This window comes from Mastomys coucha, unplaced genomic scaffold, assembly GCF_008632895.1.
Source record: "Mastomys coucha isolate ucsf_1 unplaced genomic scaffold, UCSF_Mcou_1 pScaffold8, whole genome shotgun sequence".
NCBI classification, from domain to species: Eukaryota; Metazoa; Chordata; class Mammalia; order Rodentia; family Muridae; genus Mastomys; species Mastomys coucha.
The window spans coordinates 27,564,668-27,580,617 of record NW_022196914.1 but is presented as its reverse complement, the minus strand read 5'-3'; the positions used below and the strand labels follow the sequence as shown (position 1 = coordinate 27,580,617).

The 15,950-nt window shown below is 44.0% G+C and overlaps 1 long non-coding RNA gene across 1 annotated transcript; it reads right to left on the bottom strand.

The window, feature by feature from the left end:
- Nucleotides 1-699: 699 nt before the first annotated feature.
- On the bottom strand, nucleotides 700-14,718 carry LOC116083469. Its single transcript, XR_004115728.1, has 4 exons — nucleotides 14,637-14,718; nucleotides 12,394-12,598; nucleotides 3,029-3,368; nucleotides 700-1,361 (listed from the first exon to the last, which is right to left on the bottom strand). It is a non-coding gene; the product is annotated as an uncharacterized LOC116083469 (long non-coding RNA).
- Between the last annotated feature and the right edge of the window lie 1,232 nt (nucleotides 14,719-15,950).

Here is a 15,950-nt window from a genome sequence, read left to right as displayed (position 1 = left end):
TGTCCAATAAGGTACAAAGCAAGTCTGTTTAATCCTGCTACAGTTTGGGTAGAAGTAGTAATACAGAGCCATATTGCTTTCAGCGTTCTGCTTAGGGCAAGTCTTGTACCACAGCCAAGCCAGGAAAAGGGAAACTATAGACACCCAGGTTTACCCTGCTTGTTCTGAGGGTGAATGAGTGTGTAGACACAGAGAGAACTCCACCATGGCCTGTCCTGCACCCTCTGTGGGAATTTCTCCTCCTATCCTAATTAGAATGATGATGTGTGTTTGTGCTGAGCTTATCTCTACTCCTTCCCTTGCCCCAGCTCAGTCTGAGGTATGGCTACAAAATATTCCCTGGGCCATGTTCCAAGGAAGCCAGGCATGAGGGGTCCTCAGTCCAGAGCTCACATACACTTAGGCATAATGGAGAGAATTGCACTTGGTGATGATGTGATACACAATCCTCAAATGGCATAAAAATGCACATGGACAAATGTTGCAAATAAACCCACGAACCACTGCCAGAGGCTCATCCCCTGTGGTGTCTCACTAGCTCTGAAAATTACTACCAGATGATAAAGCAGAGAGGGCCCTGTGCAATCTGATTAGAGAAGGGCCTGGCAAACCCATTAGGAGAAAATGGGCCTCCTTCAAGTCCGTTTTACTTGCTAAAAACAAGGAACATAAGGTTTAAGAAGTGAGCCAATTTTTCATCTCATTTCTCACTGTCTTGTATCCACTACATCCATTCCAGCTAAAGGGATAGGAAAGGTCTGTGCTTTGAGACTAAATCTTACTGCTATTAAAATCAAAGATGCAAGGCTGGGGGTATAGCTGAGTAATTAAGAGCACACACTGCTCTTATGTGGGACCTGAGTTCAATTCTCAAGGTGCATGTTGAATGGCTCACAAGCACCTGAAAATTCAGGGAAATCTGATGTCTCTGGGCTCCGTGAGCACTCGTACTTGCATATACATATCCACACGTGTATGCACACAGGCATGCACGCACGTGTACACATACGCACATGCAAATAAAAGTAAATCTTTTTAAAAAATCAATGCTGGAAGATGAATATGATGGCTCACACCTGTCATCTTAGCACTCAAGAGGCCGAGGCAAGAGTGTCATAGGTGTGAGGGGAGTCTGGGCTATGTAGTGAGCTTCAAGTCAAACTGAGCTCTAGTGTGAAACTGTGTCAAAGTTGGGTAGAGGCTGGGCATGGATCACCGCAGGTGCTTTTAGCTTTCAGGCACTTGCTCTTCTGGCTTTGTCTTGAGAAGCAGCTGAGGAGAACAGGAAGTCAGTGACAGTCAGTATACAGTATCCAACTACACAGGGTCCTCCATGGGTCTGTCACATGATCCCTTGTTTCCTGTGATAAGAAAAGTGCACAGTGACTTGTTAAGTTGAATCATGAAGGAATCTCAGCAACTGTGTACTCAGCTTTCTCCTTGACTTACTTTAAAACAGTTACCTAAGAAATGTGTCTTCCCTCCAAGGACCCCATCATGGCTCCCAGCTCAGACACACTTGCTCCTCAAAGGAGCCTTTTCCCGAACATCCTCAGCAGCTAAAGGGCTTAAGAGCTTCAAATTGTTCAAACCGTACAACAGAAACACTTGAAGGTTGTCCCTGGAATGTGCGCTAAATGTGTGTTTTCAACAAAGCCCATTCTCCCCCACACCCCAGCTGCCATCTTAAAGAAGCCGTCACTGGTCCAGCCCTCTCACCTTATACAGAGCACAGCAGAAGCCTAGAGAGAATTACCGAGTTGGGTGCCTAGAGGTCCTTGTCTTCCTAAGTCGAGAACCCAAACCCATATTCCCTGGCTCACACTAGGTCATATTCTCAGTAATTAGTACTCTACACTTCAAATACAGTTATCACACTATAGTCAGGCTTCATAGAGCCAGAGCCAACTGCAGTGTTTCTTTTAGGATATCATTTGTATGAGTGTCATTTTTGATGACAGTCATGAGCCAACATGAACACACATCCCCTTAAGAGCCCTGGCCTGTAAAGAGTACACTTAATGAAGATTTAGAAAATGGAGTCTGTGGTCTATTCCAAGTAACTATTTGAGCAAGTTTCTAATAATTCCTCTAGCAAAAAAAAAAAAAAGAAAAAAAAGAAAAGAAAAAAATTCTCGATTAGAAAATATGTTTCTGAGTGGAGTCATAAGGGGCTTTCTTTAATAACTTCACCAAGACGTGGAAAGAGGTAATTTTGATCCACTGTGACTTCCTTGGGGGAACAGAAAGCATAGGTAAATACATCCCAGAAGGAGAGGTCAAAAAGTTAGACTGAGCCTGAGAGGACAAAGCCACCAAGAATGGGGGTGGGGTAGAGAAAAAGAGAGGGGGGTTCATGCCAACATTCTCATCTCATAGGAAGAGGAGCCTTGGAAGAAATCCCATTCATTACTGGAACGTGACATCCCATGTGGTATAGCCTCATGTTTCTAAGCAAGGTGATTTGGTAAAATACACGCAGAAGGAGACCTAGTCTAGGATACATGGAACGGCACTGTACAGAGTTAAAAAGGCATAACTTCCTCATCTCCAAGCAAGGTTCTCAGGTGACAAGTTGTGGTGATTCAGCAAGTTAAAGGGTGACCTCCTCATCCCTTCCCCTTTCAGCTGAGCAGGGAGTATTCTAGGAATAGCCACCTCCAGAGGAAATCAATTTGGATGCTGTCAGAGGATCAACAGCACCTCTGGGTATGGAAAAGCCTACGTGGAGTACAGGGGAGTACTGGGGCAAACTGTACTTTCCCAAGAGCAAGAGGTGATAGGGCCTGGAATAGGTCGAAGATAGGAAAAGGGGAAGGGATACTGATTCAAGATAGGATGTAAAATCAACAGAGGAGAGTCAAGACTTGAGTTCACACCTCGTGGGTTCACTGTGCAATGACATCATGCTCTTTATTTGCTTTCCTCTCTGAGTGTGCTAGTCCTCTTACACCTGAGGTTGTCATGCATACTGAGTATCTCACCATGCTATACTTTACACATTTATAGTCACCCATCTCCTGCTCACCCCCTGCATTCCGCTGCCATCTGGGATCACGTTCCTCTTCCCAGCAGGAATCCCTCTGCCGCCTTCCTGAGCACAGATGGGCTACTTGATACTTTGCCTACTTATTGCCTCTCTGAAAGTGGTTTGTTTTTGTTGGTTTGTTTCACCTTCAAATTTGATTATTTTGCTCAGAATCCTTGGTTTCCAGTCACTGTTTTTTTCATCACTGTAAGGAAAGTTCAGTTGAATGACAGTTCTCATTGTTATCAGAAGCCAGGAATTGATCTTCTTGTTCCCTTATAAGGCAATCTGCTTTGTTCGAACACCTGGCTGCCTTGATGTTCCCTTTTGTCTTTGGATTCTGAAATGACAAGGATAGAAGAAAACTGAGGCATCCTTCATAATTGTCAGAGGCCTTGGCTGGAAGATTAAAAAAAAAAAAAAAAAAAGGAAAACATTCAAACAGTGTTGGCCATTATTTCTTCAAGCATTGTTTCCATGCATTGTGTTCTCACATTGCAATGTACATTTTGTGTTTTCATCTCTAAGCTTTTTTTTTAAAGATTTATTTATTATTACACGTAAATACACCGTAGCTGTCTTCAGACACACCAGAAGAGGGAGTCAGATCTCATTATGGATGGTTGTGAGCCACCATGTGGTTGCTGGGATTTGAACTCAGAACCTTTGGAAGAGCAGTCAGTGCTCTTAACTGCTGAGTCATCTCTCCAGCCCCCATCTCTATGCTTTGTTTCCAACTGCCTGGTTCTCTCTGCAGTCCACTGCCATCATGGTCTGCTTACTTATTTAGAGCTAAACTTCATTTGTTCTCACGTTTCCGTGTTAATGGTACCATTTCAAGGGTGTCATTGGAGGTTGTTCCCAGGCTTTTCAGCTCTTTATAGGAATTTATTTATGTTATAATTTTATTTCTTTTTGGTATTTATATTAATTTTTGGTATTTAATTGAAAGCAAAGAGCTGTTTTTATATTTCTGTATCTCTGTCTGTCATCTGTTTCTCTTCTTGTCTACACTTCATGCACTTCTTGTCTATGAGGAACCTGTGATACAATTGGAGGCTTTGGATAAATCTAATCACTCCCCAGAGAGAGTCCATTCTATGCTGGAAGATGACTTTGCTCCTGTATAGGACGGAGTCAGCTGGAAGTTGGTTTATGGTCCTTGGCAAGGAATTAGATGTTTCTTGATCATCCTCGCTCACTCACATGATGTGGCTCTTCATCATTGTATTATAGGACTTCTCCTGAAACTTCCCCTCTAATTTTTTCTGCTTCTGCCCTATGAAACTATGAGTGACTCTGTGCATATGTGTGTTCTCTGATTTTGCTTTTGCTTCAAAGGAAAAAAAAAATCTGCCCCTAATGCTAGACATCTGGTAGTATGTGCCCTTCTTTGAATCAGACGCAGAAATGCCTGTTTCTGGTTAGTCCCTTGAAGCCTTCACCTGTAGGTCTACATACGTGTCCACATATGTGCTCTAGCTTTTTTATTACCCTCTCAGGATCCAAAAACAATGTAGCTAACCAAAAGCAGAAAGGGGAAAATATGATGTATGAGTTTTCAACATGCTTAATAAAACTGATGATAATGTCAGGGGGATTTTAGAAAAAGATCCCATGGAGAAAAGCTTTTGCATAGCGAGCTTGATGATAACCTTTGAAGGGTCTCCTTATGACATCATTCCTCTGCTGGCATCTGGAGGCTGAAGGTTCACTAGGGATCCTGAACTGGTAAGCATCAGTTCTTGAGTCTAAAGTATTTAAACAACTAGTTCATGCTGAATGTTTGCTTTCCTTCTGGGAATCTGGAATTTATGTGTATACCAAACAAGAGGAGGGTGCCTATGTGATCAACCGCCAGCAAGCACTCCATTGGCAGCATCGCACAAGCATTCATCTCTACTGCAGGGAGTTAAAGGCATCCTCTGTGACCATGGCAGGAGGGACTGCTGAGTTCTGCACCTGGTTTCCCAGACTCGACACCTCATACCTTTTAAACTTTTAACTATATTAATGTCCTTTTTCCTAACTAAACCATGCCATGAATGAGCATCACTGTAAGCTGCGTCATGTAAGCCCTTGTAGAGAAGCATCAAACTTGGAGATGACTATGGCCCTTGTCACCACAGAGCAAATGATTTGGGGAAAAATAAGGATTTGAAGTTTGGACACACGATGCTAATATACTCACTGTTTGACCTGGCCTGCAGTACATCGAGGAACATGGTTGTGTCAGCCTCTGCAGCTGAGTCATCACCTGCCTAACTTTTTCCTAGCTTCTCCTGCCTCCCTGAAAACTGCAGGACTTTCTATTTCTGGACCTCTTGTTGTCTCCCTCTGAGCTCTTCACATACACACTCTCAACAGTCACAGCTTTGAGCACCTCCTCAGTACAGAGTACTCACATACTTACAGTCCTAGTCTTGCTCTCATTTCCAGGCCTTATAACTGGATCCCAACACCCTTCCCATTTCTAAGACAGCTCAAAACAACCCCAAATCTTAGACCATATGACTATTCTTGTAAATACCAAACTGGTACCTCCTCCTTCCCCATGTTTTTCTCTGGCTTCACATGGACTGGCTTCCAGTCTTGATCTCATTTTAACTGTCATAAGAACAAGTTGCATCTCTCCTGGTCCACAACCCTTAGACTTAATGGGTTGATATAGTACAATTGTATATAGCCTCTTCCACATAATTTCTACTAGGCACCAGGGATACAAAAGTGATTAACACATAGACTTAGTCTTCCAGGCTTTTATTGGCTTAAGAGTGACAACAGACCCAGAAATAAAGTATATATATATATATATATATATATATATATATATATATATATATATATATCATGAAAGGGGAGTGCACAATCAGAAGACAATATGAACTGAAAACTGGGAAGGAATTCCAGCTTCCCAGAAGATGAAGACAGAATGTTGGTGATCCGTGTTAAAAGCTCAGTGCATGCTCATTAGGATCTTAGGAGCAAGAGGATGAAATGCATTATAGCAGGGAGGGACATGCCATATCATGCCTATGAAAAGCTACAACACAGAGTGTCACAGAGAAAATTAAGTTTACTTAAAATTCAGGGGAACTATTTTCTTAAAGCTACATTCATTTTATAGCATAAGTACAAGCAGAATTGAGAGAATAAAATGGGCACAGTTTAGATCACCCAGCTGGTTGCTGCAAAATCTCATGAGCACAGCTGGTGAGCACTCTCCCTCCAGTGAAAGCAGGAGCCAACAGCCAAATGCAATTGCTAGGACATTATCAAAACAAACAAGTGAAATTATCAGAGAAGAATTGTGGCAAAGGGGGTATTCAGAGGCCCCTATTGAGGGGGGCAGGGTCCTTTTCAAACAGTTTTTGCTATGCTGTGGTATGAATTAGTGTTTGACCATGTCCATATCTAGGTTAGCTGAAGAAATACTGACCCTTTCAAGCCAGGCTGCCTTCACTCCAGCATCACGTGTTCCTCAGTTGGTATCCCCACCACTAGTGTAGGGAAGATTTAAACAAACAAACAAAAATACCACAGCATCCTCTCTCCCCAATCCAATTGCTCTCCTTTGAGCCAGAGCTAAATATACCACGCCTGGGTCACCAGACCAGGCTTCCTCCTTGTCCCCTCTGCTGCTCACAATCATATAAGGGAGACTACTCCCTGACAAGGGGGAGTCCAAGAATATCCACAGTATGGCTTTTTACTCCAGAATATTCCTCTTTTCACATAGATGTCACCTGCCCAGAAACAGTGCTCAGATGAAGGGAGGACAGTTGATTGTCAGCTGTCATTCAGGTCCATAGTAGTCAGGCAGTATCCAAGAGCAAGAGGATATTGCTGAGCCTTTTAATATGCAGAAAATACAATTGCTGCACACACAATGCATGCTGGGAAGTAAATTACCTAATTAAAGTTTTAAAATTTGTCTATTGCTACAAAACACAACGAACAAAGATTACATCTTCAATATGGACATATGTTCAGGGCAAAAAAAATCAATAGCAATAAAATGACAGCAAATAATCTTGACTCATGCTGACATCGAAAGTGTAGACTTCATCATATAATAAATGAATACACCTGTATAAATATCCCACTCTAATACATAGCTTTTTTTAGATTAATAAAAGTACATTTATTTATGTATACATATTTTTGTTCCTAGACTTATAACCTCAATTTTTATAGTATTAAGAAGCCATCAAACACTTCCTGTACTGTTTTTGAAAATGCTGAAGTTACATGAATGTAACTCAGAAGGTTGAGGCATGGTGTAGCAACAGACTTATAGGTGTGGCAGGGTAATTTCCACTCCAACGTTGAAGTTTTTGTTTTCTAAGCTGTACTGACTGGCTGGTCTGAAGGATGAATTCTTTACACCATAGTTGGCACTAACAGAAAAGAGAATCATATCTGTGTAGCTAGGGGCACTAATCCTCCTTTTTATACACATTTTCACTTTTAAAAATGAGTTCTAAAGTTTTAATACAAAAAAGAATAGTTCAAACACCAAGCCCCCCACTATAGTGTTTGTCCAAATGTCATGCTGAACAGCAAGAATGACCCAGGTTAGACACACGATTTAGATCTTTCCAAGGGGGCTTTACACCTTTTTATTGCTATTACCTTTGTTACTTGGGGATTTTCTATCTAAAATGAATATGATACATGAATGCAAATAAATACAGAAATCTTCAGAAATTCAATTTCACCTGTAAGCTTATCCTACCCTTGGGTTACTAATAGGCAGACTAATGAGGTAGTTTAATTACAGCACATGAGAAAGTGATTTGTTGATTAAGTATAAAAATAATAGATGCAAAAGATACCAGTCATACTGTTGAGCACAACAACATTGACTTGAAGAAAGAACCTGCTTACCTACCCTTGCAGGCTCTAGTACCCTAGTAGCATCAATCCTCCATAAATGCTGTTGATCACTGTCTGTTAGGCAAAGCTCATGATAATATGACCACCATTCCTTTGAGGCTTTATAGCTTTAGGAACAGACCTGAGAGTGGCAAATCAGGCAACCCCCACTGCAACCTGGAGAGGGGAATCTATTCTCATGTCATTTTACACATGAGGAAAAGGATCAGAAAGCTGGGTCACACAACCCGAGTTGACAGCTGATAGGTTGGTCTGGTCACACACTCAAGAGCCAGCCCTCACTTGCTACATCTACTCTGTGTGGTCCCATTGGTGTGCTCCCCTGGGCCCAGTGTCTCTCTGTCATCTAGTTGTCTCTACCACAGTCCCTCAGGGTCATTAGAAGGCCTCTCTTAGAGTTCACAGAGCCAGAAGCACATAGCTGGCTGTTGTGAGGAACAAAACCAATCACAGAAATTTTAACAGTATATTTTCTTTGTATGTGATATTTTAAAACATGTGCTTTTTTTTTTTTACCATATTGTTACTAAGACTTTGCCAACTTGTTTGTTGTTGTTTGTTTGTTTGCATTTGTTTGTTTGCTGTAAGAACTGTTTTTGCTTGGGGATCATTTCTGTTTAACTTTGGTTTATAAAAGTCTTTTGGTTAATTCAAAAAGATTAAAACTATATGTTCTTTCTAATATCTAGATCCTTGCCTTTAGTGTAGGAATGTATGTAATATTTATAAATGGGAGTGCATGTGGGTTAAAGGAGGAGCGGAGCAGTGCACAGGCAATGGGAGGATGAAAGGAAGAGCAGAGCAGTGCACAGACAACAGGAGTACAGAAGGAGGAGTAGAGCAGTGCGCAGGCAATGGGAGCACAGAAGGAGGAGCAGAGCAGTGCACAGGCAATGGGAGCACAGGAGGAGGAGCGGAGCAGTGCACAGGCAATGGGAGGATGAAAGGAAGAGCAGAGCAGTGCACAGACAACAGGAGCACAGAAGGAGGAGCAGAGCAGTGCACAGGCAACAGGAGCACAGAAGGAGGAGCAGAGCAGTGCACAGTCAACAGGAGCACAGGAGGAGGAGCGGAGCAGTGCACAGTCAACAGGAGCACAGGAGGAGGAGCAGAGCAGTGCACAGGCAATGGGAGCACAGGAGGAGGAGCAGAGCAGTGCACAGTCAACAGGAGCACAGGAGGAGGAGCAGAGCAGTGCACAGGCAACAGGAGCACAGGAGGAGGAGCGGAGCAGTGCACAGGCAATGGGAGCACAGAAGGAGGAGCGGAGCAGTGCACAGGCAACAGGAGCACAGGAGGAGAAGCGGAGCAGTGCACAGGCAACAGGAGCACAGGAGGAGGAGCGGAGCAGTGCACAGGCAACAGGAGCACAGGAGGAGAAGCGGAGCAGTGCACAGGCAATGGGAGCACAGGAGGAGGAGCGGAGCAGTGCACAGTCAACAGGAGCACAGAAGGAGGAGCCGAGCAGTGCACAGGCAATGGGAGCACAGGAGGAGGAGCAGACCAGTGCACAGGCAATGGGAGCACAGAAGGAGGAGCGGAGCAGTGCACAGGCAATGGGAGCACAGGAGGAGAAGCGGAGCAGTGCACAGGCAATGGGAGCACAGAAGGAGGAGCGGAGCAGTGCACAGGCAACAGGAGCACAGAAGGAGGAGCAGAGCAGTGCACAGGCAATGGGAGCACAGGAGGAGGAGCAGAGCAGTGCACAGGCAATGGGAGCACAGAAGGAGGAGCGGAGCAGTGCACAGGCATTGGGAGCACAGGAGGAGGAGCAGACCAGTGCACAGGCAATGGGAGCACAGAAGGAGGAGCGGAGAGTGAAAGAGAAAGGTTTGAGGGAAGGCACTTGGGGAAGGATGGAGAGAGGAGAGGGAAGGGGAAAGTGGTATAACTCTATTTCAATTAAAAGCATTATCTTTTTGAAGGAAGAATGTTTTGGGCTTACAGTTCTAGAGGAATGAGAGCCCATCATAGTGGGAGCATAACAGCAAACACTAGGCATGGTGGCTGGAGCAGGAAGCGGAGAGCTCACATTCTCTTTTCCTTTCTATCTTTTTTTAAATGTCTTAAAACATTTAGTTTATTTTAAACTTATTTAAACCAAGATATACATATTTATGTTTCCAAACACTCATTATTTCTTTTCTTTCATTAATTTACTTATTCACTTTACATCCTGATCGCAGCACCCCTCTCCTCCCAGTCCCCCTTCACATATCCCCTCCCCCACCCCTGCCCTTTACCTCTGAGAAGGAGGAGGTCCCCACTGGGTACCAACCCGCCCTGGCACCTCCAGTCACTGCAGTACTAGACATACCCTTTCCCACTGAGGCCTAACAAAATGTCCTGTAAGAGGCTCCACTCAGCAGATGACCAAAACAGATGAAGAGACCCACAGACATTAGACTGAACTTGTGGAGAGCAGGGAGAAGGACTGAGGAACACAGGGGGAATAGGGACTCTACAAGAAGACCAACAGAGTCAACTAACCTGTACCCTTGGGGGTTCTCACAGACTGAGCCACAAGCAAAGAGCATACATGGGCTGGACCTACTCCCCCGCATCCCACATATATGTAGCAGATGTGCAGTATGGTATTCAAGTGGGTCCCCTAACAACTGGAGTGGGAGCTGTCCCTGACTGTGTTGCCTGCCTGTGGATCCTGCTCCCCTAACTGGGAGGAGGATCCCAGGTCTTGACTGGACTCAGTGGAAGAGTATGTACCTATTCCTGCAATGGCTTGAGGTGCCGAGATTCATTTTGCTAAAACAATTCTATGCACAAGGGTTTTCCACAAGACTACAATCATTGCTTAGACACAGGAAATATTTTGGACAAAGATTGTGAAGATCTAAAAGGCCTTTTGCTTTTCTAGTCCCTGCCAAGAAATTGTCAGTTGTGTGAATAGCACAGGAGAAAGGGGCTTCCTGTGCCAATGTCTTTCCTGTGTACACAGTGCTGAAACTGCCACTAATTCCTGTGGAGGGAACACTTTCCAACATGGAAGCACCTGTCATAAAGACCCTAACAACATTTTTAAAACTATAAATGAGGATAAAAGTGATGCTAAGGGACAGGAAGGAGCAGGGCAGTGCACAGGCAATGAGAGAACAGAAGGAGGAGCAGAGGCAATGGGAGCACAGAAGGAGGAGCGGAGCAGTGCACAGGCAATGGGAGCACAGAAGGAGGAGCGGAGCAGTGCACAGGCAATGGGAGCACAGAAAGGGGAGCGGAGCAGTGCACAGGCAATGGGAGCACAGAAGGAGGAGCGGAGCAGTGCACAGGCAATGGGAGCACAGGAGGAGGAGCAGAGCAGTGCACAGGCAACGGGAGCATAGAAGATGAGGAGAAATGAGAATCAATTAGAACAAATTTTGCTTTAAAATGTCATAATGGTACCTGGTACTAGGTGCCAATAAAAATAAATTATTTTTAAAGTCATTTGACTTATGAGTCTTGCAGGCAGAGCTGGTTTTATTCAACTCTGGTTTCTACGTCCTACATGGCAATGCTGTGTTTACCAGAAAAAAATATATTGCTGCCATTTCCTTTAAATAAATTTTTAAAATCTGAAGATAACTACATTGGCTTCTGTTTGCTGATTCCCCATGATTGATAGCCTCTGCCAAGCTCTGGTATCTGCTATCATGCTCCAGGTTAGACCACAAAGACCACATTAGAATATCAAAGTCCCATGAGAGACTCTGACAGTACCTGACTAATACAGAAGTAGAGGCTCACAGCCATCCATTGGACTGAGCACAGGATCCCCAATGAAGGAGCTAGAGAAAGGACCCAAGGAGCTGAAGGGTCCTTTGCAGCCCCTTAGCATGAACAACAATATGATCTAACTAGTACCCTCAGAGCTCCCAGGGACTAAACTACCAACCAAACAGTACACATGGTGGGACTAATGGCTCCAGCAGCATATGTAGCAGAGGATGGCCTAGTCAGTCATCAATGGGAGGAGAGGCCCTTGGTCCTGTGAAGGTTCTATGCCCCAGTGTAGGAGAATGCCAGGCTAGGAAGCAGGAGAGGGTGGGTTGGTGAGCAGGGGGAGAGGAAAGGGAACAGGGTTTTTCTCGTTCCCCCCACACCCGCCACAAGGGAAACTGAGAAAGGAAATATCATATGACATGTAAATAAAGAAAATATCTATTAAAAAAAAAAAAAGAGTTCGCCTCTGTTTCACCTTACAGGATACTTCTACCATAGCATTTGCCTTTTCTCCTTTCAAAAGTTACTTTTATCCATGAGCACGGCTTTAGTGAGCTTTGTGTTATACCTGAGTCCCTAAACCAGAAGACCTTGATACAGAGGTGAAACCCCCAGACGTGAGCCAAAAGATCTGGCTACAAATGTCATCTCTTCTAGTTCTGACCAATAACCCCATCTCTCCCAACTCATTTTCCTACTTCTCAGGGAAGCAAGATGAAGGAGCTCTAAAGGCCATATATTGATCTTACCTTTCATTTGATCCCATCAACTTTTGTTCTTCAAGCCAAACCTATTAATTTCAACGTTTCCCAAAGGGTGGTACAAAAGAACATTAGTCATCGGGCTCAGGTCTCCTCAAAAGCTTCCAGCGATGGTCCTTCCAAAATACTTCCCGATGCTTAAAGTACCACCACAGAGGAAGCTGTGGCTTGTCTTTTATTGTGTGACATCTACCTAAGAAAACAAAACAAAACAAAACAAAACTGTGTGCTCCAGTGTGCAGTGTTCACGGGGAATCTTGAAAATTAGGAAACAGGCTCCATTTTTCTCCTCCATTTGGTTCCAGACTCAGGACTAAGAACCAGGTAGATCCTATCAACAGGGGAGCACACGGGAGCCAAGAGGAAATTTTAAACTGTGCAGGAGATGTCTCACCTACAGGCATTTGGATTTAAGCATTTGTACAACTCAATGCCAGTCAAATCGAATAAGGCTGTCTGTGGGATCAGCTCCAGTCTTCCGGTTTTGTTTTGTTTTGTTTTGTTTTGTTTCTCAATCAGGCCCCTCCCCCTGAATATCCTCAGCTCTCAATAGTGCTATCAGATGACTGATTAATTCCATCAGTGGTTAATCTCCCGACAAAATCGGAGCCCTCAGGATGCAATCCCTTCTCAATGATTGGATCAACTGGTTTGGCATCAATTAAGCCTTCCACGCTTGAGCCTTTGGGGGTATATTTCATACACAAACCTAGCAGCAGGCTGCAAAGAGAGCAGGGTTAGTGCAGACTTCACACAGTGCAGGTCTTAAGAAGCTGTGCTCCTCCCCCATCCCACCCCCAACCATCATGCATTGCAAAGTCCCACAGCCTGCCCCAACAAGATGGGTTTGGTGGGAAGTGGAAAGTGATGCATTCTTGGGCAGCACTGAGCAAAATGTGCTAAACTTTGGAACAACCAATCACTAGTGAATGGCTCAGGCTCAAAAGGTAACAGGGCGACAAGAGAAGAGCGATTATAAAGACCCCCGAAGGTGAATGCCAGTTTGTCTTTGGAGGCTGAAAGGAGAACATCCTGGTAGTCAGTATTCAATGACCAAGACAGGCTAAGTCCTGGGTCAGGGTCTATGACGAAAAAGGGCTTAACCCTGCAGGAGCCTTCACCAGAACTTCTGTTACACTCTACACTACATAGTATTCAACTTAATCTCCCCATTTCTATGATGACATTCCAATTAAAATGACCACAACTTTTCAAAGGAGATGTCAGCATAACCAGGTATGGTGATGAAGGAAGGCTTGCCCAGGCTTTCATCCATGCCCAGCTCTCCGCTGTGCCCTGTGGAATGACGTCCTCTCTCAGCATCTGGTGCCAGAGCCCAATGGGCACCAAAGAGCAAACACAGGTAGATGAGAGTTCTTTCATGCTTAGAGAGCTTCAAAAGAACAAAGGACTGGAACTCAGGCCAGCTGACAGATGAAGGAAGCTGGGGATGAAGAGGATGGCAAGCTACAAGATGGTGAGAGGACCAAATGTGTAGCAGCATCCTTAGAGTTGACTGATGAGTGGCTGCCTGCAGAGGGTATGTGAGGTGAGCAGGGTGTAGCAGTTAGATCATCCTGGGATGGGTTCTTTGTTGCTACAAAGATGGCAATTCCAGCTGACTGTCTCCTGCCTTTTAATTAAGGCTATTGAAGTACATTGCCATTCTCTGAGAATTTGGGCTACCAATCTCTCTTTTACAGAAGCCACAGGGAACATTTCATCTATTCACATGCTAAATCTGCAACACCGGGCAGCATAGTCTCTCTTCCATTCTGTTGTAGTGAGTGCTGCTTTTGATGGTGGATGGGGTTTTTAATGTTATTATTAAATAAACGCTTGCCAAATACACTCTGCAGAAGAAATCTTTTATGGAAAGCAGATGGGAGGAACTAAACTGAAATGCAAATCATAACACTATAATAACTTTTTAATTTCAAAAATTATAGATTCAACATCGCAGGGCAGACAAGGATAGACAGTGACAACAGCTGCAGGAGGGACATCAGAAGAGGGGGTGACTTAAGCCAGGGGAGGCCAAGTAGCTCTAGAAATCACAAAGGACTTTGCTCAGTGAGCTCTTGCACATGCCCAAGCCCAAAGCCTTTATTTATGCAGGCAAAGGAGTGAAGCAGAGAACCCAGAGGCACTCCAGATGTGTCTTCATACGCCACAAGGAACATGACCATCTAGAAACTCCTCTTTGATTAGCTCCCTCCCCATGTTCTTACCTGCTCCATGGACAGGAATTTGAGGAGGTCACAGTTTGCACACTCCCCCGATTCAAACACGATTACACAGATGTCAGATTCCTGAAAGGCACACAACACAGGTGTTTCTATACATTTTCATACCTAGCCTTTTTTAAAACACAGTGTTCTAGCAGACTGAACATTTAAGCACTTTAAAAAAAAAAAAAACAAAAAAAACAAAAGAAAAGAGACGCATGCCTTTAATCCAGCACTTGGGAGGCAGAGGCAGGTGGATTTCTGAGTTCCAGGCCAGCCTGGTCTACCAAGTGAGTTCTAGGACAGCCAGGGCTATACAGAGAAAGCCTGTCTCGAAAAACAAAACAGAACAAAACAAAAAGAAAGAAAGAAAGAAAGAAAGAAAGAAAGAAAGAAAGAAAGAAAGAAAGAAAGAAAGGAAGGAAGAAAGAAAGGAAGGAAGAAAAGAAAATGATTGTTTTTCTCCCCAAACTGTGTTCCTACTGTTAATTTGCCATTATCTTTCCCCTGTCTTTTTCCAAGCACAGGAGATACTTTGGTATTATTTCTGTCTTACCAATAATTTTTAATATTGTCCCTGTGAATAAAATTCACTATGTATGCAAAACATACCTCTCTCACTATATTGTTTGAACTTTTTAAACACAAAACTTCCTTCTGCGTTACAATACCCATGTGCAGGCTTCCAATTAATGCATTCAGAAATGAATCCAAGAAGTAGTACTGTCATCCACACGGGGTCTGTGCCGCTCCAGGGTCTCTGGCCTGTGTCAACTGAGAGAATTAACAGCTGTCCTCCTGGCAGACTACACTTGCTTTGAGCAGTGCTCATCTTGGTAGGGCTGACTCAAAGGAAACAGTTGCAAGTATTTGCGAATTTCTGCCAAGGGACCACCTACTGTATGGGAGCTCAGCAGGGGTTGCCCACTGAGGTCTAAGTGTGAAGTTGTTCTTCCTCTCTCCCTGCTCCCCATTTCAGGCACCTTTTTTCTCTCCCAAACAGGGCACGGAACAAGATCCAGCAATCCCATGGTAGCTTAGAAAAAAAGGAGTCCTCCTGGTCAGCTGTTGTTTACCTCCTCCTTGAGAAATTGATCAAACTCACAAGGGAGACCAGCAAAGAAAGCATGTGTTAGCTGGTAGCAGCTGCTTCTCTCTGCCAGAAGAAGGCCTATTTGGCTGGAACTGATGCCACTAAAAGCCAGTAAGGACAACTGTGCTGACTGCCATACATAGAGAACAGGAGTCACTCAGGAGTGTTCAGTGTGTTGCATTTTGAAAAAAACAAACAGTTCTCTCAACATCACACCAGTTTAT